The 15,484-nt window shown below is 51.7% G+C and overlaps 1 pseudogene; it reads left to right on the top strand.

Moving 5' to 3' along the window:
- Positions 1-15,484, top strand: part of LOC131096410 (zinc finger protein 208-like) — a 1,316,393-nt pseudogene that overhangs the window by 1,280,070 nt on the left and 20,839 nt on the right.

Below are 15,484 nucleotides of genomic sequence, written 5' to 3' on the forward strand. Positions count from 1 at the left end.
ACCCCCAAACCCCCAGAAGGGCTGAACCTGGGATTTGGTTTGGGGCTGAGGATTTAGGAAGGGGCTGGAATTGGGGCTGGACTTGGAGTTGGGACTGAGATTTGGATTAGAACTGGGATTGGGGTTAAGGCTAGACATGGGGTTGGCTTTAGGGCTGGGGTTGTGATTGGGTCTGGGGCTAGACAAGTTTGGCAATGGGATGAGATTAAATACAGAACTGTGGTGTGTCTAAACATGGAGTGAGATTGAGACCAGGATCAAGGTCAGGTTTGGGACGGAGCTCACCCAGAGTGGGACAGGGGGGATGTCACTGCGGGATGTCCCTGGCATTGTCTCAGCCCTCCTCAGGCACCTCCACACATGGGGGGCAGCTGGGTGCTCCAAGATCCAGGTGCTCCCACGCTCCCACTTCAATACGAGGTGAGCATTCCCTGAGGGCAGCCCTGACTTTGACCCTTGGGGCTCTGATATCAGCTGTCACATCCCTGTGGGAGCAGCTACAGACAGGAGGAGAGATTTCCCCCCCACCTAATTCAAGTGGAAAGATGAAGCCCAGCTGCCCTTTTCTTCTGGTGCCTCCTCCTCTCCTTTGGCAAGGATGTCAAATTCACCAGAAGCAGGAAAATCCCCATTCCCTCTGTCCTGGAAGGCTCAGGAATGCCCCTCTGGGATCTATGGCACACACTTCCCAGGGGCTGGAATTCCAGTTCCCTGCCAGCAAAAGGTGTTCCTGCCCAGGAATGAAAAGCTCTCAAGGAGCCAAAAGCCATGTGGAGCAAGATCCTACAGTGATGCTTCACTGCCAGCCTTCATATCTTCACCCATAGTTGTTGTAGGTCCTGTATTGGGAATTAAATCAGGGCAGGGTCTTTGGTGGGAGCTGCCCTGGGTCAAGGGAGATGCTGAGAGAGAAACAGAGCAGGCAAAGAAAGGTAGGAGAGAAAGGAGGGCACAAACACAATCAGCCGAGAAGGTGGCACTCTGAAAACAAACCAGAACTGACTGAAAAGGAATATGACAGAAAGAAATAATTTTGCACATTTTATTTCCTATCAAAACACAATTTCTTCCCATTCTCACAAACCTCTTGCCATTGTCATTCAGCAGAGCTATCAGAAAATTCTTCACTCTGAGTGGATGTTCCAGGCTGCAGCTACAAGGAAACAGGGAATGGGGATTTTCCTGATCCTGGGGAGTTTGACATCCTCAGCTGAGGAGAGGAGGAGGCACCAGAAGAAAAGGGCAGCTGGGCTTTTTCCATCCACAAGTTCAGCCCTTCTGGGGGTTTGGGGGTGTCTCTGTCCCTCTGACCCTGATGATGTTTGGGTGGGGTCACAGCAGGGCTGAGAGGGAGAGAGACCCCCTCGGCCTCCCAAGGTGTGAGAAGGTGGGAGAGCCCCCCCAGGCCCAAGCACCTTGAGCGGTGAGAGGGACACAGAGCCCCTGGTCCTCAGCCCTGCACAGGCATTGCCTGAGGTCAGAGGGATGGAGACCCCCTGAGCATCCCCCAGGGTGAGGGGACAGAGAGCCCTGAGCATCCCCTGGGCTGAGAGGGACAGAGACTGCCACAAGCACCCCCTGGCACAGGGGTGAGAGGGAGGGAGACCCCCCAGGCATTTCCTGGGGTGAGAATGATGGAGACCCCCCAGGGGAATGGCCTGGGGTGACAGGGACAAGGACACTCCCAGACAACAGTGCCCTGAACCCACCATGGCAAAATAATGTCGCAATCTGCTTAAGAAAATTGTTGGAGAGATTCCTCTGCCCCAATTACGATACTAACAAGACCAAATCCAAGGTGGATTTTATTGAACGGTAAATGTGAGGTAGAGAGAGAGTTGGAAAGAAAGAGAAAAGTAGGGAGAGTAAGGGAGTGACAAGGGACAGAGACCTCACCTGGGGCCGGGCCAAGTGTGATATTGTCCCCTGTGGGTGGGCCCTTCCTGGGGTGGAGGTTTTACACCTGAGCCAGTTTGGGTAAGGGAGGTGGTGTTCACTCCCTGAGCAGGGATTACCCCACTGTTTCAGGTTGCCATGCAAGATGTAACCAAATGCATGTTTTCAATCCCCATCTTAATCAACTGCTATAACCAGGTGGGGCAGTGTTTTTTACCTCTTCCATGACTCACCCCTGATAACGCCCTGCAGGGGAGATATCTCCTGTGAATGGGCCATTGTGTGTCGCTGCAGGACTGATAAAATTCCATCCTCCCATTGTGGGATGCTCCGCCCTCCAGGGGGAGGATCCAAGAATTCCTACCTGGATATAAGCTGAGGCTGGCAACACCAGCAGCACCTTGCCTACTGGATTCCCAGAGGACAAGAGCTCCGTAACCACCAGTGGACCTTCAGAGGAAGACCAGACCCTTCTACAGCATCACTTCTTGGAGAGAATCACGTTCATCCCTCCAACAGGACTGCAGCCACCACCCTGACCAACATGGTGTCAGGTTATATCCTGACTCTGTCAGTTTAAGGCAGTGTTTCTGTATCATTGCCTTGATCCTAATTTTGTTTTGGAATTGGAATTCTGACTCAGACTCTCCCCCTGGTTTGCCTTCAATCCGGTACAAAATTTAGTGTGCTCATTTCTTGTTTTCCTCCCAAAACAGAATTTCCCATTCCTAAAATTTAGCCAGATGGAGGGAGAGACTGCAAGGAAGAGGAAGACGCCCCAGGACACCCAGGCAGGTGAGGAGGAAGTCAGTGCCTGTTTCCCCCTCTCTCCTGCTCCGTCTCCCAGCCCAGCACAGCCCCCAGCTGCAGGACAACACTGCTGCCAACGTTGTCCTTCCGGGGATGCACTGGGGGAATCTCCTTCCCCTTCCCTCTGGCGTGGAGGCAAATCCCATCCTCTCCTTGTCCTTCCTCCCCCAGAGAAGAAGCTGAGAATGGAGACCGAGAAGGACAAATTCCCCCAACAGAACCTTGTGGAAGAGGCCATTTTGAGCAGTGCCACGGTGCAGAATTCCAACTGGGAGGAAATGCCTCAGACATCCCAAAGGAAGAGGGGCTCCAAAGCCAGTCCAGGGTGCTCTCAGGAGGAAAGACCCACCCTGAGCCATGAAGGTGGACAGAGCTTCAGCCAAAGCTCAGAGCTGGTGGTCCATGAGCAGCTTCATGATCAGAAGAAGCCCTACAAGTGCTCAGAGTGTGAGAAGAGCTTCAGGCACAGCAGCACCCTGATGAGCCACCAGATGATCCACACCGGGGAATGGCCCTATGAGTGTGGGGAGTGTGGGAAGGGCTTCAGCTACAGCTCCGCCCTCATCAGGCACCAACGCATCCACACTGGGGAGAAGCCCTATGAGTGTGCCCAGTGTCAGAAGATGTTTCAGACAAGCTCCAGTCTCCTCCAGCATCAGCAGATTCACACAGATGAGAGGCCCTTCCGCTGCCCTGACTGTGGGAAAGGCTTCAAGCGCAACTACACCCTTGTCAGCCACCGGCGCATCCACACTGGGGAGAGGCCCTACGAGTGTCCTGAGTGTCAGAAGAGGTTTCACACCAGCTCTGATCTCCTCCTGCATGAGCGGATTCACACGGATGAGAGACCCTTCCTCTGCCCTAGCTGCGGGAAGGGCTTCAAGCGCAACTCCCACCTCATCAGGCACAAGCGGACCCACACTGGGGAGAGGCCCTACGAGTGTGGGGAATGTGGGATGAGCTTTAGCCAGAACTCTAACCTGATCTCCCACCAGAAGACCCACACCAGAGAACGGCCCTACGAGTGTGGGGAATGTGGGATGAGCTTCAGTCTGAAGTCTCTCTCGAGCTGCCACCAGAGGATCCACACTGGGGAAAGGCCATACAAATGTGGGGAATGTGGGATGACCTTTAGTAGGAGGCCCCCACTGATCATCCACCAAATGACCCACACTGGGGAGAAGCCCCACAAGTGCCCTGAGTGTCAGAAGAAGTTTCACACCAGTTCTGATCTCGTCCAGCACCAGCGGATTCACACGGTTGAGAGGCCCTTCCACTGCCCTGAGTGCGGGAAGGGCTTCAAGCACAACTCCACCCTCATCACCCACCGGCGCATCCACACTGGGGAGAGGCCCTACGAGTGTCCCCAGTGTGGGAAGAGCTTCACCAGCAGGTCTCACTTGACCAGACACCAACGGAGTCACCAGTAAAAGAAACCCTGCACATGCCCCAACTGCAGGAAGAGTTCATGCACTGCTCCAGCTTTATCCCCCATGGGAGAACCCACGTTGGGAAGAGCCCTGGAAACCCATTTTCCCTGTGATCCATGCTGAGAAGACAGCTGTACCTTTTCCTGCCGCTGCCAATGATATGATGTGGGATGGAAGAACATGAGGGTCTGGCCATGGCCCTGTCATTACATTTACTCCCACCTCAGGTCGTTGCTAGGGGTAGGAAAGGGACTCTCTCTCTCCCTGAAGAGAAGGGTGAAATTTCCAGGCAGGGGAAATTGTGGCCAGGCAGACCCAGTGAATTGTGTTTAGTTTTCCCTGTAAATAGTTTTTCTTATCCCTTCTGTTATCAATAAAATTTCTGTTCCATTTGTTCCTTATCTTGTTGCTGTTCCCGTTCTTATCCCAGCCCGGGATCTTTCCCTTTTGTGCTTTCCATGGGAGGTGGGAGGGCAGCAAGGACAGCGCAGTTTTAGTGGGAGCAGAAAATTGGGGTACCCCATTCCTGAACCCTGGCCCGTGGAAACCAAGCATCCCAGCTGGTCCCAGCCCTGGTGGCATGGCAAAGGCCTTGGGAGCGGGTCCCTGGCTGGTGATAGTGGAACCCTGGAAAAAGTTAAAGATAGAATCTAAAATGTTAGGCTTTGTGCTTTCCCAGATCAACTACACCTGCGTAAGCAGTATGATAAATTATGTAATTGTTAGATGTGATGATTGTTTAGTAATTAAATGTAATTATTATATAACCATAAGAAGAATAGTGAGAAACTATGTTGGAAATTCAGAGAGGGGCTAAATTTATATATACAATAGAACAATATAAGTTTAATAATTAACATGAAAGCTATGTAACAATAGAGTATAAAACATGATCATTTCGGATGTATGGTCGGAGTCAGATTTGGGTTGAATATACCCTGATTCCCAGAGCTCTTAATAAAAAGCACTGCATATATGTGTTTTTGAACGCTAACACTGGGGCTGTGGCAACCTCTTCCTTCTGGTGCCCAGGGACAGGAGTGGAGGGAAGAGCTACAGCTGAGTCGGGGCAGGCTCAGGTTGGATGTCAGGAAAGGGTTTTTGCCCAGAGGTTGCTGGGGCCCTGCCCAGGCTCCCCGGGGAAGGGTCCCAGCTCCAGGGCTCTCTGAGCTGCAGCAGCATTTGGACAGCGCTGCCAGGCCCAGGCCGGCATTGTTGGGGTGTCCTGTGCAGGGCCAGCAGTTGGACTGGAGGATCCTGATGGCTCCCTCCCAGCTCAGCCAATTCTGTGGTTCTGGGATTCCATGAGCCTGGGGATGGGGCTGCAAATGGTTGCCATGGCAACGGTCTGTGGCTGCAGGCCTGAGCTGGTGTCCATGGCAACCACCCCTGTCATGGGGTCTCCATGGAGCTGCCGAGGGACTGAGCATAGCAACAGGGGGCTGGGGATGGTTGCCATGGAAACTGACCATAGCAACAGGGGCCTGGTGATGGTTGCCATGGAAAATGACCATAGCAACAGGGGGCTGGTGATGATTGCCATGGAAACTGACCATAACAACAGGATGCTGGTTATGGTTGCCTACTAAGGATCAGATTCGTCACAGGCCCTCAGAGGGGTTTCATGGGGACTTTCCAGGATTCTCCAGGCTGTTCCAGAGCTGGAATATCACAGGTGGAGACAGGGGCTCCATGGAGACCTCCCAGGGCTTTCTGGGGATGGTAAAGAGCCCTCTGCTCAGAGGCAGTCACAGCCATTCCATGGTGACATCCCAGGGGACCTTGTGCTGCAAAGGCACCGATCTGTCACAGGCACTCATGGGCTCCACGGTGACATCCGAGGTGTCCCCTGGGTGCCAAAGGGCCAGGATGTCCCAGACACTCACAGGGGTTCCTGTCATGGGCTGAGTGGGACCTTCAGGCAAAGTTTATTAGAGAAGCTCCTCTTGAGTCACAAGGTGCAGAAAGGAGCCCCAATAGCCCCCACAAACCCACAGATACCCCCAAGTACCTCCAGGCTTTCTCAATGCCTTCTGTGAGAGTAGCCTTCGAGCAGCGGTTTCCAATCCGAGTTCCAGACTTTTACAGAGTTTGTGTGTAAAGAATTATAAAGTTGGAATTAAATCTTTGTAGAATTTGTCCCACAGGATTGGGGATGGCAAACCAGATATTTTTATATAAATATGTATGATATATTATGGTAATGATTAGAGAAAATTGCCTAAATCATAAATATTTAACCAGGATGTAAGACATGTATAATATATTATATAGAGCACTAAGAAATTATTTCAAAGGAACTGCATTAAAGCAAAATCTGTAATTATGCAGAGATTGATGTTACTCCTGCAGACCAATGACTGTGGGCAAATCCCTTCGACTCAGGCTGGAGCAGTGACCTTGAGGGGTGTCCCCACTGCAGTGAGGAATTTCCACACCCCCCAAGAAGGGAAATGTCAGGAGATACTGCCATTAATATTTGGGATGGGGCTTTTCTCGTCTGAGGTGCTGCCCTGTCAGTCAGATGTGCCCAGGCTGGGCCAGCTCATCAGCTCTGCAGAAGCTCTCAGAGGTGTCACTTGGTTGTTCCTTTCTCAGGGGATTTTTCCACCTCTGCCACAGCTTCAGCTCCCTCTGAGGATGTTGAACTTTGGGATGGAGGAGTCAGGCTAGTTTCAGCATTATTCACCCCAAAAGCAGTGTGACACCTCTCCTTCATTTCCCACTAGGGGCTTTGCAAACACGGCCTTGCTGGAGTTGTTGGAGCCCATTGCAGGCAGAGCCTCCTGCTCCAGCAGGAACTGCCTTTCTTGTGCCATCAGCAGGGCAGGTCCCGCTGCAGGGAAAGCCCCAGGCCAGCCCCAGCACAGGGAAGGGCTCGGGCACAAGGGCAGAGTGCCGTGCTGGGAGCTGTGCCAGGGAGAGCCTGAGGCACCAAAGGGACCTTGGCAGCAGCAGCTGCTTGCAGGCCATGGCCAGAAGCCTCCCTTGGCACCCCGGCCTGGTGGCCACCTCTGCAGAGCTGCTGCCTCAGGGCTCATTCCTGGCTTGGCTCTGAAAAGCCACTTTTGCTCCAAGAGCCTGACTGGGAAGCCATTGGCCCCAGCACTTTGGGGACAAGATACTAGCGACAAAACTCTTCATGCCAGCAGAGACAAGGCAGGGGCAGAGGAAAGGGGAGAGCCAGGCCCAGGGGACAAGGCTGCCATGATGATGGCTGTAAGGTCACTGCTTCTGCAGCAGCCTGGCTGCCCTCAGCAGACATTCTGGCCCGAAGCCTTGTGAGGGCACCCAGCACATCAGAGAACCCACACTACAGGAATTCTGTCCTTGGGAATAAGAGGGTTTCACTGGGTCAGGCTGCACAAAGCTCCTGCTCTTGGACAAATCCTGGGATAAGGCATCCCTATCTCAGGAAAGACAATTGCAGTTTTGTGCTGTTCTCATAACTGAAATATTTCCTCCTTCTAACAAATTTAAATCCACCCTCATTCAGTTTAGAGATATTGACCCTTGTCCTGTAACTGAACTCCGAGATGATTCCATGGAGGAAGACAGCAGCAGCACAGACCTGCCACAGGACTGCTGTGAAGGTAACAGCATCTTCAGCTTCGGGCCCACTCCCTTGCTGTGGGAGGAGGAGGATGACAGCTGGCATGAAGTCAGCGTCCTGGAGCTGTCTGAAGGAGAAGGCACGGCCCAAAGGCTGGCAGATCTTGCGGCAGATGGGCTGCCACTGCCCATCCCCACAGTCACTGCTAAGGCCAGCCCCAAACAGCACGCATGGGACACGATTGGTCCCAGAGCGCTCAGCAGGGAATCCCAGAGTCATCGAGGTGGGAAGAGACCCTGACGCTCACCCAGTGCCACCGGCACCCTGGCAGCACCATCATCACCGCAAAACCTCGTCCCCAAGGGCTACCTGGAAGCAAGGGACCGTTGGGACACTGTGGGGCCCCATGGAACCCAGGGAACATGGAACAGGTCTGGCTGGCTTGGCCTCCCAGGGGCCACGTGACAGCTCTGGCTGATCTTAGGAAATCAAGGGCTGCCTCTCATCAGCTCCTGGAGCACTGGGGCTCCGTGCTTTCCATGCTGTGGAAAAAACCTGTCTGACTTTTCAGATGCCCATTGCCAAAATTGGTACTCTCCCTAAAAGATTTCCTCTGTGCAAGGGTATCTTGCAAAACAAAACCTGCCAGCTCTGGCTGGCCTTGGCCTCTGGTGGTCACCTCTCATCTGCACCTGAAACAGAGGGGCTCTGTTCCTTCAGTCCTATGGAAAAGAACCGGCCTTCTTGTCCAGGGACCATGGCCAAAATTAGAATTTGGCCTCCAAAATCCTATATATCCAAGGATTGCTCCCACACAAAAGTAACCAGGACAATCAGGTCAGGCTGGCCCTGTCTTCTGCTGATTTTCTTAGACTATGAGCTGAATGTTTTCATTTGGAAAAACCTTGGAGAGGGCCCAGAGATGTCCAAGGGGAGGGGTTTGGAGGCCTCGGGCACATGAGCACTGTATAGGGACAATGGAGCTCTGTGCTCAGTGGGGTGGAGACTGAGGACAGTAGAGCAGAGCCATGAGAGTGTTTAAAGGGACATTTCAGGGATGGTGGGTCCTTTTGACATAGTGGAAAACAGCCAGAGAAAGAAAGAATTATTGCCAAGGGCAGCTGGGGAGGCCCAGACTGGCACCAGGAGAAAGGAATTTCCCTGGCAGGGCAGGGCTGTGGTGCAGCACGTCCCCAGCAGGAGCCTGGAGCAGCCCAAGGCTTTGTGTGGGCAGGCAGAGTCAGGCAGGAGGCAGAGCTGTCAGCAAAGGAAGGGCCCAGCCAGGTGGGGCAGCCGGGGGATGCCGACAGCCTGCAGGGAAAGAGGAGCAGGGCAGGGACACCGTGGGACAGCCTGGGCTGCACAGGGCACAGGGATGGGCAGCAGCTGCAAGACAGCCCTGCCAGAGCCAACCTGGGCAGCACTTTGGCCATGGCTGCTGGGCCTGGGCCTGAGGCAGAAGCAGGAGACAAGTGACCCTTTCAGGGCTGGGGCCTCATTGCCTCCTTGTCCCTGCTCAGCAGCCTGGCAGGGGCCGCCCCATGCTCCTGCCCTTGTCATTGCACATCCCCACATGCCAGTGCCCATCCTGGGAAGAGCCCTGAGCAAGGAGGGAGGGACAGGATCTGCCTGGCCAGGGGCTGGGGCTCAGGCCTTGGCCCTTTGCATTCCTGAAACACATGCCCACCATTTCCCTCATCCAACCCCTGGCACTCAGAGCAGCTGAGGAATGGAGTCACATCCAGGGGTGTCCCCAAGGCTCAGGATTGGGGCCAGGTCAGTTAAATCTCTTTATTGCTGATCTGGACGAGGCCATCGAGGGCACCCTCAGTCACTTCCCAGGTGAGCCCAGGCTGGGTGGCAGTGTGACTCTGCTGGAGGGCAGGAAGCCCTACAGAGGTATCTGGACAGGCTGAGCCATGGGCCCAGGACAATTGGATGAGGTTCACCAAGGCCAAGGGCCGGGTCCTGCCCTGGGCTCACAACCACCCCAAATCTCTGGCTGTGCCCTGCCCCTGATCCCCACAGCCTGTCCTGTTTCCTTCATCCCTGCATTGCCAGGGACTTCCTGGGACAACGGAGCTCTGCTCTGGCGATGGAGGGAGGTGCAGGTGCCACCACTGGAGTGGGAACCACAACTCATCAGGTCTGTGTCCTTTGGGGGTCAGGACCTGGTGAGACTCAGAGGCACAGAAAGTTTCTCTTCATGGCCAGCAGACCACAGTTGAACACGACACAATTTAATAACAATAACACTCTTCGCTGAGCTATGTGCAATGCCCCAGCAGTGTCTGAGGAGTTCACACTTGTCCTGGTTTAGAGCAAATTTGTTAAAGAATCTGCAAAGGAGGGCCCCTCCAGAAAGCAAGCTCACACAGCCCCTCCCCCTTCACACTGGTTCGGGAAGAATTCCTCGGAGACAGGTGGAAAGAACCTGTTTATTTGACAGGCACAGCACCCCCCAGCACACAAAATGAACAATACCAGATGACACCGCTCTGAGAAAGATGACAAAATCAGAAAGTCTCTTTCGGGGGTGGTTGCTCTGTTCTCAGTCCCTCCGGCGCTGGGGCAGCTGCTGCAGCCGAAAGATATTCCTGGGTCCCAGTGCGGAGCAGGTTCGAGATGGTCACAGGAACAGGAGAGGAGAAACAGTCCGGGAAGGAATGTGGACTGTTTAAATAGAACTAGCTAATAAGCAGAGGCCAAAGCAAAGCAGAAGCAAGAGCAGAAAAGGGAGCAAGCAAAGCAGCAAGCTGCAAGCAAGAAGCCAAAACAGCCCTATGCACTACCCATCTCTGTGTCCCTGATAAGAGAAACCAAAAATAAACTTCCACTCTTCAGAGTCGGTCTTAAAGGCACAGAACAGATGAATGGGGATACAAGCATCATAACGTCACCCCAGGACATTCCACCCCTTATCCCCATATCATCAACATACTACAACACATCATGCATTATTCATACAAAATTTCCATCTGTTCCCCCAAAATTACAAGCAATACCCATCATGCCTTCATCATATCCCCACACTGGACCACTGAATCCAGGCCCTTTATTACAGAGCTGCAGGATTCCCCCTTGTCACTTTACTCACTTAAAGCTCCATCTATCACTTGCTCAGACCTTCAACACTTACACATTTCCTTCTCCATCTTCCACTTGCCCAGACCTTCAACACTTACACATTTCCTTCTATCTCATGTCTGTATGGTTTAATGTACAGACAATGGCAGCAACGTCCAATGAACAGTGATATTGCACATCATTCTTACCCCACAATCAGATCTCCCTGAGGTACACATCGTGTTGTTCCATCTCTTTGCATTATCCACCACGTGCAACCTGGTCCCTGAGCAAAAACAACCCCACGAATGGGTTTGTCTGTACTTGAGGCAGAATTGATCCACACAGTCTTCCCTAACAAACCTCTGATATGTTCCACCGGGACTTTGTCTCCTTCTATTACATTCAGGGACTCGGACTGGGCAGGACCTGCTCGGTTGGTGGAACCTCGGGTGTTAACTAACCAGGTGGCCTTTGCTAAATGCTGCTCCCAATTTTTGAAAGATTCCCCACCCAAAGCTTTCAACTGGGTTTTTAGTAGTCCATTGAACCTCTCTACCTTTCCTGCAGATGGTGCATGGTAGGGGATATGGTACACCCACTCAATGCCATGTTCCCTAGCCCAGGTGTTGATAAGGCTGTTGAAGGGTGAGTGGGTCTTGCTGACCACCCCTTGGCTCTCCAGCTCTCGGATCATCTTATGGATGGGGATCACAGCATCTCGAATGGTCCTATACTGCCGTCGATGCACTATGGAAGTGGCAATTGGCACTCGTTGCTCTTCTCCCGTCAGGCATCCTACTGCAGATGGATTCTCAGACAACCCAGGCAAGGTGTTCAATTGCTGGATGCCCTCTGTCTCTACAGCAGCTATTCCAAATGCCCATCTGAGTCCTTTTGGGTCTTTGAAGTACCCACTCTGAAGGTAGTCTATGCCCAAAATACATGGGGCCTCTGGGCCACTCACAATAGGATGCTTCTTCCACTCATTTCCCATTAGGCTCACATCAGCCTCCACCAAAGTGAAATCCTGGGAACCCCCTGTCACACCAGCAATAGAAACAGACTCTGTCCCCACATGTCTTGATGGGATTAATGTGCATTGCGCACCAGTATCGACCAAAGCTTTGTACACTTGTGGTTCCGATGTGCCAGGCCAACGAATCCACACAGACCAGAAAACACGATTTTCCCTGGCCTCTACCTGGCTAGAGGCAGGGCCCCTCTAAGCCTGGTTATCCTTCTTTCCCTGGGCGTATGTTTTGGATGTTCCTTCGAGGGGATCAGACATGTCATCATCATCATACCTGGCCATTCGGCTATGGGCAACTGGAGCTGCTTTCCTCTGGGTGTCTTCCTTCAGTTCACGCACCCGTTGTGCCAGAACAGCAGTAGGTTTCCTATCCCACCTTCTCATGTTTTCCCCACAATCACGCAGGTAAAACCACAGCTCAGCTCATGGGGTGTACCTTCTCTCACCATCTGGGAAACGTCTGCCTTGGATACCAGAACCTCGGATCTGTACTGATGAAATTTGGAGAAGGTCTTCTTTAATCTCCTCTCTAAGCTTCTTGTGATTCTCCTCTATCTTATCCTCTAAATTCTGCAGACGTGTTTCTACCGCTGCGATTCTGGCATGTGTTGGGCCATGTACAGCATCTGCATATGCTCGGAGCTTCCTTGCCATGTCAAGCACAGTCTCATCCCTCTCATCCCTCTTCATGATGGCTAAGGCAGAAGCATATTTGTGTGGCCCAAGTCATACGAGTTTTCGCCACATCACAGACGTGCATGGTACTAAGTCTGGGTTCCTAGCTGTTACATCATCTGAGAAGATAACCTCTGCCACTGCCATTTCTCTCAGGCGTTGGATCCCTTGCTCTATGGTTTTCCACTGAGTTTGTTGCATATAGAGATCATCTGCACACAGGTATCTTCGTGCAACACTATCCAACACCTGTGCCCAGAGGCTGTGTGGATTAGCCCCCCTCATCATTTCTTGGTCGATGACAGGATCCTGTGACAGGGATCCCAAATGCCTGGCTTCAGTGCCGTCCAGAACTGTAGCCTCGCCTGCAGCATCCCAGAGACGGACCAGTCAACTAATTATGGATTCATCAGGTCGTCAGGTGTAATCCTTCTGTAGGCCACGAAGGTCCTTCAGGGAAAAGGACTCAATATTGGCTTCTGATCTTGTGCCTGCTGCTTTGACTCCTGATTTTACATCAGGAGACATTGAGGGTCCTTCTCCTGCATCATCATCATCATCATCATCATCATCATCATCATCATCCTCATCATCATCATCATCATCATCATCATCATCATCATCATCCTCCACTGGTCGATCGGTCTTGTCCGTGCATTTCCCACTTCTAATGCTGGTAGCAACAGCTATTGGTTGAGGCTTATTGTCTGGTTTAGATGCTGGCTTAGGCTCACTATCTGGTTTTGCTGCTGGCTTTAAGCCTGGGCTGTTGGCTGTAGCCTGACTGGGATAGCTGCTGATTTATCTCCCTGCCCCCCCTGCCTCTGTCTGCTGCCCTACACTATCTAACAGAGGGTGATAAGCATAGGCCAGGGCCCAGCTTATTGCAATGAGCCTTTTCCCTTTAGAATGATCATTGCACTTCATTTTTAGGTATTTCCCCACCTCACCTGGGTTCTGAATTTGTTCCCGTGGAAAATCCTAGACTACAGGATCAGAAAATTCCTTCAGGGTTTAGCCTGTATTTTCCCATTCTCTACACCACTCAGGATTTTTCACGCCTGGGTCTGCTTCTGGGTCAGGGGTCTCACCGACTCCTCTGGATATCTCAGCCCTCATTCTAGAGAAGCTGCAGACCATATAGAGGAAGCTTAAATACCAGATTAAATACCAGAAAGATGGTCTCTAACATTCAGGGGAAACTGAACATTCTCAAAAAGTGACATAACAGATTCAAAGGAGAAGAAGGAAAGGAAAGGCTGGAAAGCCTTATTCCCTGCTCCTCCTCTAACAAACTGGGTGCAATTACTAATAAATTCCCAAAACATATTACTGGAACTTGGATGCAGGGTAGGACGAAGAAACCATAAACCATAAATATCATAAACAGACTCCAGTATCATTGTAAACGCCCTATAAATCATTATCACCAAGGCCAGCACAACAGCTATTCCAATCCATGCCGCACTACCATAAAAATTACGGGTTATGGACAATAATCCTAGTGACCAGAAAGGTATTGAAACCTCAAAAAGGTCTAGAGACCAGAACCACATGAAGGCCTCCACCCCAAGAGACATTACAAATTCAAGCAACATGGCTACTGACTGCTTTAACTCACTAGAGAGTGAGAACAACCAACACACAATCAATAGAGCTTTTTTCCACCTTCTTGAGCCACACGTTGGGCGCCAATAGATGTATTTGTCTTGGTTCAAAGCAAATTTGGAAGAGAATCCCAAAGGGGCTACAGTAGGAAAGCAGATTAAATCAGCCCCTCCCCCCAACTGGTGCGGGAGAAAATACCTCCTTGGACAAAGGTGAAAAAAACCTGTTTATTAAACAATAAACGTAAACAATGTTAAACAATAAAACCCCTTGCCGCTCCAAAAGAGATGACAAACTGAGAAAGTCCCTCCCTGGGTTGCAGCTCAGCTCACTCAGTCTCTGATCAGTCCCTCCAGTGCTGGAAATGTCGCAGGCCAGGCCCGGCCCGGTGGCCACAGGTGGAGCTGCTGGTGCTCTGCTGGTGTTCAGTCCAGAGCAGGTTTGAACAAGTCCAAAGAAAAGGGAAAAAACCCCACAGTCCAGGGAACTTCTTGGTCTCCTTTGCCTCAGCTAGCTAAACTAAATGCAAAAGAGAGCTCTGTCCCACTGTCTGTCCATCCACAGATAACACAGTCCGGAGCAGGAATGTGGAGGAGTGAGTGCAGTATCTGAAAAAAAAACTGCCGCTTCTTCTTTCCCCCCTTCACTCTCTGCAACAAGTCTTAAAGGTGCAAAACTTATTATTCAGCATAAACAGAATGAGACAATTGGAGATAAAAGCATCATTTAGTCAACCCAGGACACCCACCCATGGTTCACTTTTTTCTTACTTTCCCAAGCTTGCTGACAAACTTGCTGAGTCCTGATGACTCTTCTTGTATCTCTTTCAAGGATATGCCAACCCCATTTCTGAATATGTCCATTATTCATTGTGTGTGCATGTGTCCATTGTCCATTAGTACAAGCAGGCTGGATTGTGCATCGGCTGAATATGGCCATTGTCTAACAAAATCTCCTCCATCTGCAAAAACTCTCAATATCTAACCATACTGAGATGAGTGGAACAACCCAGGGAACAACCAGGACCATGCTGAGGAGAACTGGGATCACACTGGGGGTAACTGGGAGTGAGTGAGACCATGCTGGGAGGGACTGGGATCATATGGGGAGTGACTGGGACTAGAGCAGGGACAACTGGGTTCGATTGGGACCATACTGGGAGTGTCTGTAACCACAGAGGAGTGATGGAACCACACTGGGAACAGCTGGGCCCATGCAGGGAGCAACTGGGATCACTCTGAGGGTGACTGGAATCATGGCGGGATTGATTGGGAGCAACTGGAATGATGCTGAAAGCAACTGGGGAGAAGTGGGAGTGACTGGGAACAAGCTGGAAGCAACTGGGACAAACTAGGAGATCCAGGGGGTCATTGGGGTCGTACTGGAGGCTACTGGGCTCACGCTGTCATTGAC

The sequence above is a fragment of the Melospiza georgiana genome, unplaced genomic scaffold (genome assembly GCF_028018845.1).
Source record: "Melospiza georgiana isolate bMelGeo1 unplaced genomic scaffold, bMelGeo1.pri scaffold_29, whole genome shotgun sequence".
Lineage (NCBI taxonomy): Eukaryota > Metazoa > Chordata > Aves > Passeriformes > Passerellidae > Melospiza > Melospiza georgiana.